This window comes from Nannospalax galili, unplaced genomic scaffold (genome assembly GCF_000622305.1).
Source record: "Nannospalax galili isolate Female #2095 unplaced genomic scaffold, S.galili_v1.0 scaffold286, whole genome shotgun sequence".
Lineage (NCBI taxonomy): Eukaryota > Metazoa > Chordata > Mammalia > Rodentia > Spalacidae > Nannospalax > Nannospalax galili.
This window is the reverse complement of record NW_008359442.1, coordinates 6,293,911-6,309,300: the sequence shown is the minus strand read 5'-3', so window position 1 is coordinate 6,309,300 and position 15,390 is coordinate 6,293,911.

Genomic DNA, 15,390 nt, shown 5'->3' with positions numbered 1-15,390 from the left:
TTTGATTTTTTTTGCGGGGAGGGTGTTGAGACAGGGTCTCCCTGTGACCCCAGCTGGCCTGGAACTCACTGAGTGGACCAGGCTGGCCTCAAACTCACTTGGAGATGTGGGGCTGTGCCTCTCAAGTGCTGGGATTGACAATGTGTGCCACCACTGCTGGCTTCAGTCTGTGATTTTACTTTTCCACCCTTAAACTTCATTGTGTGTATGTTTTTATGTAACCTGCTTCAAGTTATTTCTGAAAAAATTTTGTTAAAAATTGCCTCTTTTAGAATAATAAAAAGTATTCTTAAAAAAAACATAAGGAAAATTACATACTTCTAAGATCCAATGATGCGGCAGACACAAAATAAACATTCTTATTCCAAAATGGAGGAATTGAGATGTAGAAAGGAAGCATTGGGCCAAAAAACCCAAAACACCTGCACAGAAACCTAGGAGGACAAACAGTAAATTTTCTACACCTGATATCCAGGGCAGAGTATAGTAGAAAGTCAGATCCTAAAGGTTCGGGCAGCCCTCCTGCCATGGCCTTGCTAGTTGTAGCCCACGTGGCTACTTTCTTGAGCTCGCTGACTGCAGCTTCCCTTGACATGTGTTTCATATGCCTGGGGGTTCTGACTCCCTTGGATTTCAACTGAAAATCAGGAAGTTTTCTGAGCGCTTCAGGCGTCATACTGTCAGGGACTGCTAGCAGGGACTCAGACTCAACCACACAGTGCCAGGTCTCCCAGGCTTTGCCTGAAGTCTTGATGAAAGCCTCTATGATGTACTGATTTCTCAATGAGAGTACGGAACTACTGCATTTTGTGAACCTATAAAATCAACACATGTGGATGGACCTATCAGTGCTACCAGCCACATCAGCTCATGAACCACCATTGTAGCAACTTCCGGGTACCTTGCTGGCTGAAGACAAGGAAACTAATCACAGGGAAACTATTCCCTAAGTGTTTCTGTGCAAGCAAAGTGTCCCAGGTCTCTCCTTTCAAGTGAGTCTTTGAAATTAGTTTAAAGAAACATTCATGTTTCATGGAAGTCTCACTTCTTTCTGATAGTTCTTCAATGTCTTTACTATCCATATTCTAACAGCACACTGGAAATCTGAGTCCCATAAGACTTTTTATTAAACTCTGTTTAATGCTTTCCTCCAATCCCAATCCCTCCCAAAATTCTCCCACCATCCAATTCCAAAGGCTTCTGAAGGCTACACTGACAATAGTTATAGCAAAATCTGGTTCCCAGGACCTGTCTTCAGTGTTTGTAAGCTTTCATCACTGCATTAAAGTAACAGGGGTAAATAACTCATAAAGAGGAAAGGTATATTTGGGCTCATGATTCATGTCCATTCTTGTTTGATCTAGTAGCTTTCATGGGGGTGGAAAGGCAGGAACACATAGCTGATGCATCTATTCCTCTCAAAGCAGCCAGGAAGCAGAATGAGAAAGAGGAGGAGATTGTTAGTTTGTTATCTCCTTTGAGGGTGCAGAGTCAATGACTTAGCTTCCTTCCCATAGGCCATACCTTCTAAAGGTTGTACTGCTTCCCACTAACACCAAAGGCTGGAGATAAAGCCTTTAACATAAGGGATTTTAGGATACATTCAAGGTCCAAATTATGGCACTTGTCAGTTAATAGAATATTAATCTTATCTCTTTCAGCAAGGTCTTTCAAAAGAAGGCCTTATTAGGAATGATGCTTCCCTAGATGAGTTGCATTCATTTTAAATACAGGAACCTGAAGGTCAAAGAAACATGTAACTGCTTTTTGTTTGTGTGAGGCACAGTCTTGTTATGAAGCCCTGGATGACCTGGGACTCACTATGTAAACTAGGCTGGTCTTGAATGCATAGACATCCACCTGCCTCTGCCTTCTAAGTGCTGGGATTAAAAGTTTGTACCACAATGCCTAGCTATGTGATTGCTAAGAATTATCCAAAAATAAAACAAAATGTAGATGAAAGACCAAAAGATGTCAAATGGCGTGTTTTATTAGAAAAGGCATTTCAAAGTGGTCTCCAATGAACAATGCAATTGTCTACATGCCAGAGGAATTCTATGTCTAGAATGCACTTTGTAAGATATCCTCTAAATGTCTCAGTTTTGTAGATTTTACCCAATAATCTCTACATAGCCATTCAGCTGTGGCTCTTACAAGAGTAAAAATACCTCTCTTGATGAAGTTCTTAACTAATAAACAATCACTTTTGCGAAAGAATGTTAACTGTATTCATGAAATAAGCCAACCCAATCATTTTTTACCTAGTCTAAAATCAGCTTTCACTTGTATCCAATATTCGTGTGTTTGCTCATTACTGTAAGTCTCATTTATAGACCTCACTCTAATATCATGCAAGATAATTTCTTTTTAATTTATAATGTTTTGCTAAGGAAATCTCTAAAACTGTATGAACCTTAAGTGGACAACTTAACCCAATTTGAAGGAACACTGAGTAGAGCCCAAATTTCACTGAATAGAGAAATGGTGTTTCAAAAAAAAATAGTCATAGATTTAACGCAAAAAAATTAAACAACATTGTATTAAGTTAAGTTAATAGGGCATATGATTTAAATTATTAATCTGATGGCCTTAATAGCAGAGTCCTGGAAAAAAATCAGTGATTCTATAATATAATGGCTCCAGTTAAATAATCTTGTGTTGGGTACAAGTTATGGGTCCCCAACCTCTCTCTCCTCTCATGTTCATGGACATGGAATTCTGCAGATGGTTTCAATCATCTGTTAGATTTGGTACCAATTAAGTGAAGTGATATAGGACATTTGGCTTAAGTTCATTTATAAGGGTAGATGGTTTAGGTAAGGGAATCTGAAAAATGGTTTTTGATGGCATATTGTGATTCTGATATGATCTCTTGCCCAGATTAGGGATTTCTTCTGCAGAATGCCTTACTGATGATCACCTAGCTTCCCTGAAAGTTCATTCTATGGAAGTCACTTGTCCCACTCTGAAGAAGCTGTGTATGCTGCAACTTCCACTGATTTGTCTAATTTCTGTCCTCAGGAAAAACATACAACTTTGCCCACGTGGTAACGTTTTGAATGCTTACAGACAGATCTTTCAGCTTTCCCACATAATTCTGCCTCCATATTAAAAAGAGATAAAAATTATATCCATAAAATAATATATTTTTCCTTTGGATAATCAAATTAAACTGAGACAAGTTCACACAATAAGATATGGTTTCACTAGAAAAGCGGGAAAAAAATCAGTGAGTGAGGCAGGTTGGCAGCCTTGTTCTAGGATATGCCTTCAAAAGAAAACTTGCCAAGTAAAAGACTGAGGAAAGCTGTAGGAGTGTTACAGTCTACCAACAGATGGGATATGGCAAATTCCAAAGTGAAGAAGAAAAAGAACGACAAAAGCAAAGTGATACATCTTTGAGTAACTTTTAGAATAAAACTGTGTAGGTTCTAGCATATTTTTTTAAAAGCACACTAGAACTTTAAATCTATTTCTTCTATTAAGAAATTAGTCAAATACATGATCATTCAAATCTATAAAAATTCATACATTATGGTAAGTGATTAGCTTACATAAACAAAAATAAATCATAAGTTTATATAAAATAAAGGATGAAAGATTTATGATCGAATCTCATTTATCCATGAAAACATGTTCATAGTAAATCAATGATATACACAAATCCTAGAATACCGCAAGTAGCAGGATGCCCTGAAGGAGAAGAGAATATCTATTAAAATACAATCTGTGTGGTTCTGAGAGTGGAATATTAATCTTATTCCTTAGTGCACATAGAGTTTCTGCACCTATAAACTTATCACTACTTTTTATTAACACAATTTTTCTTTCCTTTATTCAGTTTTTCTATTATGTCATACATACATGCAACAACCCCCAATGCTCTTCTAAGATGGTTATCATGCACTCACAGAACTAATAAGCCAATGCTTATTCAATCTTGTTGGGACTTTTTGGTCACCTGTCATTATTGATTAACTTTCCTTCTTGAAGACTTTAAATTCAAGGACTTTGAAACGTTCTGCATTTCCATCTCCTTATATCTATTTTTCTTTGGATGGATTTTCTTCTTATTTTTCCTTCTATATAAACCAAACTTACTCTTGTTTTTCTCTTTGTAAAAAAAAATACAAAATCAATATTAATCAGTCTTTTGTATAAATCTCTTCTTCCGGACATCCAACCAGCTTCTAATCCATTATCTCTGACTTTCTCTTTAACATTTTAACTTAGCTTTTAGGATATTATCTTATAGAATCAAAGGGTATAAGAGTTCCAACTAACCAATGGATCATATAGTCAAATGTCTAGTTTCAGATAAGAATAAAATTTGAAGGATTATGCACATAGAATCACTCAGAAAATAGGGACAGTGAAAATGCAAACAGAAGTTCTGCATCCCCCTGTGTCACCAGGTTCTGCAATGTATCATCACAGTTGCTACTTGTTCCACAGGGCACGTACAGGATTCTCTCTCTCTCTCTCTCTCTCTCTCTCTCTCTCTCTATATATATTTTTTTTTATATATATTTCTAAGGATTGCATTTATACTATTTGACTTATTATATATTCTACTTAGCAGGGAATAATACATGATGTGTTCCCCTCTGTAGCTCAGTTTCATTTTTGTGTATTTTGGGAATTTATCAAATAATATTGTTTTGTTGATTGTCTTAGTTCATCTTCATTGAGGAACGCCATACTTCAAGTATCCCTCTAAGTTTAGAATCTGCTCCAACAATTTTTTAAAGAATGCCTTCCTCAAATACAGAGGTTATAGATGGCAGCTTGATAGGCACCGCAGAGCTATGTGCCCCCAAAATCATTAAAGATAAATGGGAACTATATTTTAAAAATAGCAATTTAAAGTCCCAAAAATTGTCTGTGTATATAGAAAGTTAATATTTATTTTTATAAAATCTATGCAACTTTGATCAATACAAAGAAGAGTTCGTAGCACTTTGCTATGATATAGTCCTTCCTCCTACTTTCCTGTCACCATCTCAGTGTGGTGCCAGATGCTCCAATCTGGAGAGCATAACAAATGCATCCTCAGATCCCAGACAAGGAAGAACACTGCTGGTTTTCCTCTTTATGCTGTGTTTTGAAGGCTACATTCCTGATGAGGGCAGCTAAAACTACAAATGCTCCCTTTCTCAAATAATTCCTTCTAGAGTGGTGGATATTCTTACCCCAGGCATGGCAGGCACTGAATTTTGCAGTGTAGGTTGACCTAGATTCAACTTGCTCAGAGGGAAAGCACTAGACATCAAAAAAGTATAAACTGTAGTTCCCACCCAGTGTCTTCAATGGAGGTTTTCACTGTAAGAGCTGCAGTGTATTGTTCTTGCTATGTGCTCAGGAGCAGGTGTTAGAAACTAGCCAATGAATGGTGGTTACCAAGAACAGAGAGCACTGAAGTAACCCCCACCCTGGACAAAGAAGCTGAGAATGAGGTTCTGCTTTATTGTAGTGGGGATGTGTCTTCTAGTCTGAGTATAGGGTTCCAGTACATAGTTATTACCTTGTCTCTATTAAATGTCGTTATCAAATGACCTTTCCTCTAGATTCTTCTGGACATTCCTTGGATGAGCACCAACTGTACAGGGCCATTTTATCAACTATGGTAGGAATTGGTAATTGAATTCATTTATTCTGAGTATAAATCTGATCTTGAAATTTTATACTACCAATTCACAATAGCACACAGGATGGAATCAAGCCTTCAGTAATGTCTCCATTTCTTTTATTTCTGGGATGAAAAAAAAAAACTACAGAAATAAAACTTAAGAGAGAATGGCTTATTCTGCTCACTGCTCAGATTCTAGTCCACCTTGACTGTAAAGTCAGTCAGACTCTTGAGTCACCCGTTCACATTGCAACGCTAGTCAAGAAGTAGAGAGCCAGGAATGCTTCCATGACCATGTTCACCTCAGCTTTGCCACTCTAGGATCCAAGTCCAGAAAATGGTGTGACCCAAGGTGCTGGGTCCTCCCACCTCAATTAATGTTCTCAAGATAATCCTCCACAGGCTTATACAGACAGGCCTTTGTCCCAGGTGATTCTGGAGTCTGTTAAACTGACAACACATGCTTATCCCAGCAGGAACATGACAAAATTACATGCATTTTCCCCACTTAATTATTAATATTGAACTATGCCAAAACTGAAATTGAAATTTATGTTGACAATTTTTTTGTATTCAGATACTATTTTAAGTTTCAGATCTGACTAATTAGATAGGAGTATTAAAATATAAACTGAATAATCAACATAAGAATGTGTCCAATAAAGCTGTCCACCCACCATCTGTGTAGCAACCTTTCTTCTTTCTTTTAAATCAATGCATTTTTTTCCTTGAACATTTCCTCTCACTAGCCACTGGCTGCTATATATACATTCTCTTAAGTTTCTGACACCTCTCAGTATGCACAAAGCTTCTTCTGTAAATTGAAAAACAGAGTCAACAATAATTTTTTATAAAAATTTAAATAGAATTTGAGTCTTCTAAAATTTAAGAAATACATTCAAAGAACCTTAAAAACTGGTAACAATTATGATATGACAGGATCATACAAAGTGCTGTTTCCTTTCTGTCTCTGTTTGGGAAACAGAACAAAAATAAAACTCAAAAGTTTTTACTCCCTTCTTCACATGAGGAAATACTAGTGGTATGTATAAAAGTCTCCGTAAAACCAAAGTATATGATTAACTTCAGGGAAGAATTTGGGATGCCTGATGATTGATTGAGAAGAAGCAGAGTCATTTCAGTGATATTATCATCATCAATTTAGAGGAAATTCACCCAATTTATACTATTTTCCTCTTTTTTAGTTTTCTACCAAATTTTATCATTTCCTCCAATTCCTAGACTAATTCTAAACTATTAGGTAGTATTGCTAAAATATACACCTAAATTGAGAAATAGTAAGCACATCAAGGGAAATGATCCTTATCAATATTCTTTTCTCAATCAAATCCAAGCAAGTTCTATAATATGCTTTACAATCTCTTCCTAGTATTGTTATTGATAATAATTAGACGCTAATTCTTTCCCACAGATGACCATATATATGTACTTTATGTGTCTTATATTTGTCTTTATTTCTGGAGGTGATACAAATCACAGCCATTAAGGTAACTCTTATTAGTCCATAGTAATATATGTTTTAAAAAAATACTTTGAAAAAATATTATTTAATGTACATATTAGAGGATGATAACAGCAATTAAGTAACAGGAAATTGTTCATTAACCTGTGAATATGGCTGTAATAGTTTGGTTCCTCTGTAAAGACAATTTTGACATACATTACTGGTAGTACAAAATTTTTACTGGCCTTGAGCCATATCTACAAGTCACTGTTGTATATCCTCAGATGGTCTAGCCCTGCCAACTACTGAATGAGCTGTTTCTCAGGGTTGTGTACATAGTAAGTAAAGTTGAAATGTTGCTCCTACTGTGAACAAGAGCATCTTCTTAGTGCTGATTGTAAATTCTGGTATTACCCAGCTTTGTGTTCTCTTCTGTAAGGCAGTACATGCCCATGCAGGTGTCCATCTGGTTTTTCGTTTGGCTATTGTTAGATACTAACAAGATGAGGAAGCTGACTCAAGCCCTGTTCTATGGGATGCATGAAATGTCATGAGTAATTCACCATTTAAGGTAATTGCTATTGGTCCATAGTACTGCGAGTACATATTTTCATGAAATATTAAAACATATGAAGAAACAAATATTAACATATCAGGCCCCTGAACCTCTTGCCAACATTCCTAAAGAATAGCATAACAATCTTGTTTTTTTTTTGGTTGTGTAGAATCAAATTTTGCATGTTGATACAGAGCTCTAGGTATAGAAAATTTATTGAGGAGGGTTCCCTACAGAGGAGTGCAAAAGGAAAATTGGGCAGAAAGAGTGATGCACTGCATTTGTACAGTTGTATCCCAAATTTAGACCATGTTAGAAAGAGCTTGCAAGTGAAGTGATCCTGAAGGGAAGGACCAAACTGAGATGAGAAGTAGTGGCCCTTCCTTCTACTTGGAGAAGTCCTATATGCAGCTGCTCTCTGGAAGAAGGCATGGTATGGGGCAAGGTGACGCTCTTTGAAGCAAGGAAAAGAAGAAAAGAGTGGGAATCTGGTGGCATACTTCAGCAGTCGTTAGAACTACAGATGGGAAATAGCAGATGAATGGTCTTTTGCTCAAGCTGAATTTCATTTGAAAAAATATATGAGCATATATTTATGTATGTATGTTTATATATACATTTATGTCATACAATAGCATTCATGATTTATGAAAATATTCTTCAAGATATAACACTTTTTTGAAATTCTATTTTACATGTGTGAATATATTAAAAACAGCTAGTTTGGTAGACTTATTCCTACTTTGGAAAGAATAACTCTAAATAAAACCTAATGTTTCCATTTGATCAACAATCTATCCTTTGGGTTTTTTTCTTTTCTCCCTAAATTCTCTCTGCTTCTCATTTGGGCATTTTCATAAATAATATTTAGGCAGAGAGCTAAAGTGTGGTGTTCAAGCATGTTGATTACCAATCTAGATACCTGGGGCTAGAATTCCCACCAAAACTCAGATCTTTACTCTGCTTTGAGAAAAGAGTTATGGTTGGTTTTAAGTGTCTGCTTTCCACAACTTAAAATCTCCTGAGCAGTGAGCCTCAACTGAGAAACTGTCCTGCTTGCCTTAACTGATGTGGAAAAACCCACCCCAAAGGTGGGTGGCAACTTCTTGTAGTAGTTCAGATTCTAAGAATATTTTAAAAGGACAGGAAAGAAGGAAGATTTTTCACTTTTGGAAGCTTATTTACTGTTTGCTCCCTGGGCATTCCCTCTTACCACAGAGTTAATTTACCCTGTTGATTCTGGTGCTGATTCTGTTACTGATATTAGAATTTACCAGGTTTCCAACATGGACTGTAGCCCAGTGGCTCTCCAGGAACCCTGCAGGCCTTGGACACCAGATTGGGACTGCTGAGGCACCCAGCCTCACAGACAGAGCAACTATTGGGTCATTGGCCTCTCCGTTTGAGAGAGGTATTGTTGGAATGTTCTGACCACTGAGTTACTCAGCCTCAAGGACCAAGTAATTACTAGGTTTTAGATCTTTCAGGTGTGAGATAGCTATTGTTTGATTATTTTTATATTGTATATATTTAGTTTTATTGGTTTTATTCCTCCAGAGAATCCTAGCTAATAAAACAGCTCCTAAATTCATCTTTGCTAAAATTTTCTATTCAATACAATGAGGAAAATAGATTATTTAGGTGAATATTTGAGATATTTCAGCTGGCTATGACATGTGAAGGGACTAAGCTGTCAATAAATCTTGTACATCATTATCGTGCCTTATGCTATGTCTAGACTCAAAGTCCTTTTCTTTTGATTATAAAGAACAGTGATACAGATAAATCCTTTGGCTTACTTAATCATCTGAATCTCCCGATGGACTTTTAGGGGCCTGAAAGGTATCTTATTTACTGCTGCATCCCCAATGGTTATTACTGAGCTTGACACACTAAACAACTTCCACTGCATGTTGAACAAATGAATGCATCACTGAGAAAATCTGTGAATAAATGAAATAATAATCAATTTTCCTATGTTGGTTGGTTAGATCCACAACTATAACCTTATACATTGATACCATCTTAGTAAAAGAAGATAAAAACAAGGCTGAGAAGGAAGCGACTTGAGGAAAGAAAGGAGACGTCCAAGTGCAGTGCTATAAATACCTGGGGGTGGTTGCTGAATGAGCGAGGATCTCAACATTGTCCATATGGTGTTCTTACTGCTCGATGCACTTGAGAGCACATTTCATAACATTCTGTTGCAGTACTGCCACATACAACAGCTGGGAGGGATTAAATATGTCAAGAAAGTATATATTTTGTTCTTCTTTAAAGAGATCTGGACATTGAAATATGAGTTAATATGTAGTAGCAGTTAAGGAAAAACACCTATTTTCTGTGAAGGAGTGTCATGGGAGAGGTGATTCCTAAGCTACAAGTTGAAGCACAGCTAAACTGCATAGAACTGAAGAATTGTGAAAAGTTTCAGGGATGGGGTGTTTGCAAAGCAGCCCATGAGTGGAAAAGCTCATCTGGGACTGTAAGTCCTATAGCTTAGTATGGCAAAAACTAGTGAAGGAAGCTAAGAGAAAAGAAAGTGGAGATGGTAGTTGTCTTGTTTTGATTCCCCATTATGAATCCTTATATTTAAATAAGTATACCATACACCACTCCTCAAAGAAGCTTCTTTTCTGAAACAGAGGGAGGCTAGTGCAGAGTTCCACACTTGGTCACACACAGAGACAATATGTCTGAGAGATGCTCAGCCCTAAGTGACGCATCTACAATGGAACCATGACATGAACATGGTGGAACAAGAAAAGAGAATGCTAATACATCCCTCAAAGCTCATCAGTGAAATTTCCTCTTACAACAGACTGTGATGTAAACAGAAGTCCACAACTGACCAAGTTTTAGAGAATAAAAGACTGTTAGATTCTGAGCTCAGGGCTTCGGTATAGACATTTTGTTTGGAGGTGGTGTCAGGAAGCAGGGGTGAAAACAGGAAGGGGCACAGGCAGAACGTCAGAGGTAACATGGGAATATTTATCATGGTTACCCTTGGAATAGACGGGTCTCCACTTTACCTGAGAAAGATAGATGCCATCTCCCAAAATTATTCTGAAAGGAGGTAGATTTTACATTTGCCTATCCACATTCTACCCTTCTCATCTGGTGTTTTCCGAGAACTGTTCACAGACCCTGCAGCTGCAGTAGAGATAGGCTAAGAGGAAGTGAGGTAGACATGTAGAAGAGGCAGGCCAAAAAGAGCCTTTACACCTTGCTAGAGAGCTTATGATTTACAGATTTCCCCCTATAAATGGACTTATTTAGGGCAGAGGACAACAATATGATGAGATGCATAGTTTTATGGGGGAGGCATGTAGAATCATCATGTTTTTGAAATAATCTTATACAACATATTTGCCAAAAATATTAAAATTTTACACATGTTCATCTTAAAGAGATCAAATGGAACTATGTTCAAGACTTCTCAATGTTGAAAAGAGCCTATTTTAGCTATTGGTAACATTTCTGTTATCCAATGAAAACCTCTTTAGAATAAATTTTAAAATATTAACAAATAATTAATGCACTTTATTTTTGAAGAATGGTCTATTCTCTCATTTTCTGCCAAACAGTTGCTGTGCGAAACCTGAACAGAAATGCAATGATTTAAAACCACAATTATTGGGGTCGAAGAGATAGCCTAGTGGTTATGAACCTGGCTGCTCTTGCAGAAGACCTGGGTTCAATTCCTGGCACCTACATGAAGGTTAACAACTGCCTGTAACTCCAGTTCCAGGGGATCTGATGTCCTTTTCTGACCTGCATGGACACTGCATGACACAGATGCAACTTGCATACATGCAGGCAATACACTCATACACATAGATAAAAATAATAAATAAAATAAAATGGCAATTATTCTTCATAGTCTGCATGTTGAACAAGATTCTGTTGACCAAGACTAGGTTTGACAACAGCATTTGTGTTTGATGTTTTTCATGGTTCTACTGGGCAAGTGAGGGTGAGGGGCAGCGTTTCTTTTTGTGAGTATAACTGGGCTTTGTCTGATTGAGTCAGCATGAGTCTGTCACCATTGTTGCAAGTTTATATGAGCAAGTTCCTAAATGCCTGAAAGCCTCTGTTTCTTTATGTTCATGTACCAACCAAGGCTCTTAAAATCTCTCCATAGCCTCTTCTGCTATGGTCCCTGAGCCATGTGCGAGTGAGACTTAATAAAGGGACACATACTCTGCAGTCTTTTATTCTCTAAAACTTGGTGGGTTGTGGCCTTCTGTGTACATCAGTCTGCTGTAAGAGGAAATTTCGCTGCTGAGAGTTGAGGGATGTATTAGTAATCTCTTCCCCTGTTCCACTATGTTCATGTGCCGTGGTTCCATTGTAGATGTGCCCATTAGGGCTGGGCATCTCTCAGACATATATTCTCTGTGTGTGTCCAGTTGTGGAATTCTGAAATAGCCTCCATCTGTTGAAACAAGAAGCTTCTTTGATGAGTGGTGTATGATACACTTGTTAAATATAAGGATCCATATTTAGCTTAGAGTAAGAAATTTTAATTGTCTAGAGCTATGATAGAGATATGGTTTTCTCTAGGATCTATGAACTCTCCAGCCATGTGTATCTGGCTTGTTTGAAGTGCCACTCATTAGTTCCTTCCCACTGAGAGGGTTTTAAGTCCAATTTGATAGCTGTTGATTACCACCTAGATAAAAGTGCCACTACTGACCCAGTAGATATAGTTTGTTGTGCCAATCACTGTGATTATTAGGCTTTTTTTTTCCTCAAAGTCATTATTTACTAGAAAGAAATATTAAAAGAAATCTTCCTAATGCCTGCAAGGCCAAATAGGGTGTCCCTAGGCCCTACAAAAAGTAAAAATAAGAAATCTCACTAATTCTGTATCCAAATTTTGGAATCTCTAAAGCCATGCTCTAAAATTACACTGTATACAGTTCTCAAGGGCCCCGGAAGCAGCAGTTGCATATTTAGTGAGGGAGAGAGGGAAAAAGTCAATCAAGCTGGCCTGGACTATTAATTTATTTTTGTCCCTTAGCACTTTGCATAGCATCTGCTAGAACTATGAAAGCTAGTCTTCATGGAAGAGGCTTCCTGGTCAGTTCCAGCCTCATTGTTCCACACACTGTATCTGAAATGTTACCCTCTCTTCAGCAATACTGTCTTACCTTCAGGGTCTGGGAGGCAATCAAGGGTCATGGCAATACCCTGTGTTATTTTGAGAGTCTCTTAGACTACCCTGATCAACAACTTGAAGGGAGGTTTTTCCTGTCTGGCACTGTGTTTCTTGTTATTACCTTCAAATGTACACATTCACTCACGTTCAGATATCCTATCTCTATTTTTTCAGGGGGAATTGTGAGTTAATACATTTCCCTTTGACTTTTCACACCACCTAAGTTTTATTTATATCTCTTCTCTCTCTCCCAATGTCTAACCTTCCTCCTCCATCCCCAGTTAAAGTACCCCAAATTTCCACTTGATAAACTGGGAGGGTTTCCATGAATACTTTCTCCAATTGCTTGTTATTGGTATATAAAAAGGCTCCTACAATACCCAGTCTCTTGAGTTCCTTCTTTCCCTTTATGTGCATCGTTCCTTTTATGCCCTCCCTCCTCCCTTCCCAATTGAAAGCCCTGATTTTACCCAGTTCTCCCTTGGTTACACCTGTCTTCTAGTGTTCCTCTCAGGCTTCCTTTCCCTTTACCTCCATGGCTTTTTTCCATTTTCCTGGCTCCTGCTATTACATGAGGATATAAACGTACATATAAGGGATTGTTGCTAAGATGCACAAATGAGGGAGAGTATACATTTCTTCCCTTATAGTGTCTGTGTTACTTCACTTAGTAGAACAGTTTCTAGTTCCATCCATTTACCTACAAATTTCATGATTTTATCTTTCCTTACCACTGAGTAGAATTCCATTGTGTAAATGTACCACATATTCATTAACCATTCATGAGTTGAGTCCATTCATCAGTTGAGGGACATTTAGGTTGTTCCTATTTCATAGTTAAAGTGAAAAGAACAACAACATACATGGATGTACAAGCATTTCTACAGTAGAAGGGTCCTTTGGGTATATGCCAAGGGATGATATAATCAGATCATATGGTAGGTTCACTTGTAGTCTTTTAAGTGAAGTTCATACTGCTCTCCATCATGGTTGAATGAGTTTTCATCCCACCAGTGTGGCTGAGTGTTCTCCTTTATCCACATCCTCACCAACATTTGGTGCCTTTGTTTCTTGTTCTTAGCCAGTCTGACTGGGGCAAGATGAAATCTTAAAGCCACTTTGATTTGCAATTCTCTAATTACTAAGGATGTTAAGCACTTTTTAAGGTCTCTCTTAATCATCTTTATTTCTTTGTTTGAGAACTCTCTGTTCAGTTTCTTAGCTCATCTTTTTATTGTGTTATTTATTTTCCTTTCTCTTTGATTGTTGAGTTCTTTATAGAGTCTGGATATTAATCCTCTGTTAGATGTGTAGCAGATGAATATTTTTTCCCACTTAATGGATTTCCTCTTTACTTTCTTGTTTTGTTTTGTTTTTTTGCTGTATAGAAAAATTTTAATTTAGTAAGGTACCTCTTGTCAATTATTGGCCTTTATTTCTGAGCATTTGATGTTCAATTTAGAAAGTCCTTTCCTACAGCTATATCTTACAGATTGCTGCCTCTGTTTTCTTCTAGCAGTTGAAGAGTTTCAGGCTTCATATTGTATCTTTGATTCATTTGGAGTTGACTCTTGTGCAGTATGAAAGATAAGGGTCCAATTTCATTGTTCTGCAGGTGGAGATCCAGTTTTCCCAGCACGATTTGGTGAAGATGCTGTCTTTCCTCCATTGTGTGTTCATGTTACCTTTGTCAAATATCAGGTGGCTTAAATTCCATGCAGTCGTGTGTGGTCTTCTATTATATTCCAGTGATCTATGTGTCTGTTTTTGTACCAATATAATGTTGTTTCTATGTCTATAATTGTGTAATATACTTTGAGATCTGTTATGGTGACCCCCCCAACATTGCTCTTTTTGCTGAAGATTGCTTAGTCTATCTGGGGTCTTTTGTGATTCTGTATGAAGTTTAGGATTTCTTTTTCTAGCTCTATGAAGCATGTCATGGGGATTTTGATTGGCATTGCATTGAATCTGTAGATTGCTTTTGGTTGAATGGTCATTTTTACAATATTATTTCTTCAAATATGTGTGCACAAGATATATTTCCATGTCCTGATGTCTTGCTCTATTTCTTTCTTCAAACATTTAAAAATTTCATTGTAGAAGTCTTGAATGTTTTTGGTTAGATTAATTCACAGATTTATTTTTGAGGCTATTGAAATTGGGAGGGTTTCCATGAATACTTTCTCCAATTGCTTGTTATTGGTATATAAAAAGGCTATTTTTTTGTTAAATAAATAATTTATTGAAAATTTCATACATGTATATAAGGTGTTTTGATCAAATCTATGCTCACTCCCACCCCTCCAACTCCTCCCAACACTTTTTTTCTGATAACTTCACGTACTCTTTCTTTTTTGATTTTTCCCCCAGTTAATCATTTATTTAATGATCACATACTTGAGTTGTAATGTTAAGTCCTTTATTTGTGTTCTTTCTGATTTTTTGATGTAGGCTTTTAGAGTTATGAACTTCCCTCTAAGGACCAATTTCAGTGTGTCCCAGAGGTTTGTTGTGTTGTATTGTCCTTTTCATTTAGTTCCATGAATACTCTTATTTCTTTCTTAATTTCTCTT